Source organism: Schistocerca cancellata, chromosome 1 (genome assembly GCF_023864275.1).
Source record: "Schistocerca cancellata isolate TAMUIC-IGC-003103 chromosome 1, iqSchCanc2.1, whole genome shotgun sequence".
Taxonomy (NCBI): Eukaryota; Metazoa; Arthropoda; class Insecta; order Orthoptera; family Acrididae; genus Schistocerca; species Schistocerca cancellata.
The window spans coordinates 89051750-89056898 of NC_064626.1; positions in this window are offsets into that span (position 1 = coordinate 89051750).

Sequence of the window (5149 nt, forward strand, 5' to 3'; positions counted from 1 at the left end):
AAATGTACAATAAAACAGATGTCGTTTACTTTCATGTTGATTTTAGTCGCAACGCAAGTTAAGAGAAATTTGTGAATTTGTAGGGCTGCATTCAGATATTTTTGGTATTTGATATCACTGGATTCTTTTCCTAGTTAATGGGTAGTAAGTATTAGAGCCACAAGTTACTACTATAAACAGCTTTATTTGAAGCTACACATTTTGAGTTTCCATCATTGCCAGGCTTCTTATAGTCAGTATATTTGTTGTTTGTGCGCCTTGACATTTCGCAGAAGTCCTCTTGTTGGCCAGTACTGTAGCACCTGGTGTCTTGTTTGGCATTTTTATTATAAACCAACATATTTCTTGTTGAAAAACGAAGTGAGTGACCTGTAAGGTATCAATACTATAAATGTGAAAGTAAGTCTGTCAGTCTATCACCTTATCATGGCAGAACAACTGAATCGAATTTATATATATATATATATATATATACTCATTTCTATACCCAGTTATGGGTGATTGATAATTAGTGTAAAGGATTTCTGTTCCTGTATTACTGTAATGATGCATGTTACTATTATTATCGAATTACCATTGATCACTGAAAACAAACATCATACAGCTGTAAATGTTCTGTGAGGCAGTTTTCATTATGCCTAACTCTTTAACAAGCTGTCTTCAAGAGGTTCTAGACTGGACATTACATATTATCCTCATTATACATTTTTGTGCAACAAACACTTTATTCCTCTAAGAAAAGTTATCAAACAATATCATGGTGTAACAATTTAGCGAATGAAAGTAGAAAAAGTGAGTCCATTTTTTCACATTTTTATGTACAAAGAATGCTGTTATCAATGATGGAAAAGTTGCAAAACTTGAATACTTAAGATCTGTAATATGTGAATCTCAGGTTAGGTTCTCATCAATAGACGATTGTGTACCACATTTTTAATTATAATACAGTTCAAATGACACGAAAATGACAAATACTTTAATCAGTTTCGATGGCCTTGCCGGTAGAAACTTGTCTTTTAAGACAAATTGTACTTGAAATCTTTACAAACATGCATCTAACATGATATGGACTAAAACTGTGAAGCAGCTGATGCAGCATTGCCAAATCATTAAGTATAATTTCTCTCATCCAAATGATCGATCGAAATCAGTTGCAGAATTTGTTGTCCTGCTCAAACATGTGAATGTACAACACTGTATGATGTTCCATAGGCATTTTTGTTTCCTGAAGTAACATGGTTTGACAATGTGGATTTCGTTTACCTGCTCTCTGCTGTCTCACTTAAGCAAATCTCATCCCCTCCATGCTTCCCTATCGCTCCCCCTCAATGTGCAGAGCCTACGATGTGGAGAATGAATATGTATAATTATTAACTTAGTTCCCTTAAAGCTGAAAGAAGATTAAGCAAATGATGTGGGAGAAGGGCAGGTCATAAGCTTTCAGATTAGTCTGACGTGGTCTGCTACAGTTCCCTCTCCTAAGAATATGTCTTCATCTCAGAGTAACATGTGCACCTACCATTCTCAATTATTTGTTGTATATATTCCAACATCTGTCTTACCCTACTATTTTCACCTTTATAGCTGTCTCTGGTACCTACCACAGAATATTTTTGCTAATATCTTAACACATGTCTTACCATTCTGTCCCTTCTTCTCAGCGCTTTCTTCATATTCCTTAATCACCGATCCTGTAGAGAACCACTTCATTTCTTATCAGTTCACCTAATTTTCAACCTCCTTCCACAGCACTACATCTGAAACGCTTCAGTTGTGTTCCTTCCCCGTTTCTCACAGTCCAAGATTCGCTGCACTCCAAATGTATCTTCTCAAAAATGTCTTCAAAAATTGTTCAAATGGCTCTAAGCACTATGGGACTTAACATCTGAGGTCATCGGTCACCTAGACTTAGAACTACTTAAACCTAACTAACCTAAGGACACCACACACATCCACTAAAGCATCTAGAACTGCTCAGCCACAGTGGCTGGCGAATTTTCTTCCTCACATTAATTGTTATTGAAACCAGTAGACTTCTTTTTGCGAGGAATCACCACTTGCCTTATGCTAGTCTCCTTCTTATATCTTCTTTGCTTCATCCCTCATGTGTTATTTTACTTCCAAATTCGAATTATTTATTTATTGGTGCTATGAATCTATGACTACACAGTGTACAAAAAATATTGGGCCATTCATTAATTACAATACACATTCTTTGATATTTTTCTTTTTTTTCAGACATCATTTTAACAAAAGATAAAATTATACAATATCAATACTAAATCATCATAATTTATTAAAACAGAGCCCTGGGAGTACGATTGATATCAGTGCAAAGCAGAAAAAGCAAAGTTTGGTTATCACTTCTGTTTCTATGATAAAAACATTTGTGATATCTACAAAGTACAGTAATAGTTGTTGTTTTATTCATCTAGTGATCACTTGTGCAAAGACGTTGAACATATCATGGTATTACATTTTAAGAACAATAGAAATAACATAATTCACATAAATGGTGAGTTTTTTATCTTGACACAATGAAATATCTCAAAAACTATGCATCAGATCAGAAAACCGGAAAAATATGTGTTCAATATTTTTAAAAATTCTGTATGTTGACATATATATTGACTCCCCTGACCCACTCTCAGCGAGTTGGTCTGTGGCTGATATCTTATATAAGAATATCCCACTTTTATTGTAGAATCAGGTTCTACGGTACAATATATGTAACTTTTGCATGTATGTAAAACTTTGTTGTTGGACAGTAGATGGTGCTGTAATCGACAAATAAGACAAATGAGTCCCAAAATGGTATTGTCACAAGAGAAATGCATTGGATCAAGAAACATAAAAACAGATGTGTGTGTCAAACAGCTCAGTGTTTTGCAGTTTTCTCCATGTAGTTGTTTTGAAACATTAATTCCTTAATTGATTTGATTTCATTGTTGTGTGTCATCCTTCACTTCTTAAATATTTTCCTTCTTAACCTGATGGCGTTACTAATTAGAATGCAAGGTATTACAGTAGAACAGAAAATTGAAATGGTTTACATTAATGGAGAAAGTGGCAGGAATTCTAATAATGCTGTAACCCTTTACGCTCAACATTTACCAAACAGCGTGTGATCACTTGCTTCTCTTTGCTGGTTATTCGACAGTTCTCCACCAAGGGAACAGTACAAGCATGTGAAAGGAATGATCAAAGAACTGTTGCTGGAGAGAATGATGAAACTGCGATATTAGCTGCAGTGAATCATGTCCCCACCCCCCACCCTCCACCCCCATTAGCAATCGGCATTTAAGTCATGAATCGGAAATTAGTCAGACAACTCTTCGCCCAATAATGAAACGTGAAAATATCATCTTTTTCATATTTCTCTTCATCGGAACTTCATAATAATAATTTCCAGAACAATTTGCAAGTGATTGCTTCATCAAATACAGAGAGACCCAGTTTCTTTGCTTGAGTATTGTTCTCTGTCCAGCTGGCCATCACTAACCATGGTTTCGATTAAAAGACACAACATGTATTACTAAAATCTGGAAAACCCAAGCTGAACAACAAACATCATGTTCGGTGTGGAATAGTTGATGACATACTCATTGGTTCATTCTTTATCAATGGCACCTTAAATGATGATAAATATCGAACATTACTGTAGGACAATCTTCCAGTATTGCTTGCAGGCTTTCCCTTGGACTTGCTACAGACGATGTGATTCCCTTGGACTTGCTGGTTGTCCAGGACATTCTTCTGTAGCAGCACAGATAGTATTAGATTGTATGCATAATAGTCTGTGGATCAGATGAGACTTTCCTGTGCCTTGCCCAGCGAAAACTCAGATTTTACTCCACCTGACTTTCGTTTGTGGAGTTACTTAAAGAATACTAACAACACACAATATGGTTCACCAAACAATGTCAGATGTTTATATCAGGAACACTTCTCATTTCTAAGTCTACATCTACAACTATACTCTGCGAACCACTGTGAGGTGCATATCAGAGGGTATGTCCCATGCACCAGTAATTAAGGCTTTTGACCATTTGACTCATGTATGGTGCAAGGGAAAAATGATTTTTTAAATGCCTCTGTGTGTACTGTAATTAGTCTAATCTTATCTTCACTATCCCTATGGGAGTGATATGTTGTAACTCCTAGTCAGTATACACTCTCTTGGGATAGTTCCCATCTATATTCAAGGGTCTGCCCTCACCTCTTTTAACATCCTAGAGAGACTCTCCCATGGGTCAAACGAATCTGTGAGCTTGCATGCTGCTGTTCTTTGTATATGTTCAGTATCCCCTGCTAGTCCCATTTGGTAAGGGAGAGATGAAAGCTTTTTTCACAATTACTGAACATGTATGTTTTGATCGAATGCATTTTTCTCCAGACAATACCGATTTGGGACTCAGTTTTGTTATTTGTCGATTACAGTGCAATCTATTAAGCAACAACAAAAGTGTTACATATAAAAGTTACGTATTTTTCCGATATATTTCTCACCTACAACAAAAATTGGGTGTTCGTATTTAAGACTTCAAAGTTACTCCCCAGGCGGTGGGATGGGGGAGTGTCAACACTGGTATCGCAGGATACCTTTTATAAAATATTTAATACATATTTTTCCATTTTTAATTACATGTGCAATTTTTGAGATATTTCTCTGTTTCAAAGTAAAAAAAAGTCACCTTGTATACAGTCGTACTAACATGTTTAGTTTGACAGGATAAGACACGTAATCGCCATGGCTATACAGTAGCAACCGTCCCGACATTTGGCTGAAGTAATTTACGGAAACCACGGAAAATCTAAATCAAGGTGGCTGGATGAAGATCAGAACCACCAGTCTCTTGAATAGAAGTTCAGTCTTGTTTAGCAGTGTTATTTCATACCCTTGCATTATCTCTCAAAATCCTTTAGCGAAGTTCATTCTAGCTAGCCGACAGAATGCAGTAATTATTAAGGTGTGTAAAAAGTACTTGTACAGAATTTGCGGTACTTTTGAACGAGATCTATCTGTACTATATTCATTCAAAATCTCTAGTGCGCTTGCGGGCAAGCCTTTCGCCATATAAGTAAAGTCTGTTGCCGACAAAAATTCTGTCTCGTGCATCTCAATGGTCACTAGTGGTGCTGCTCATTA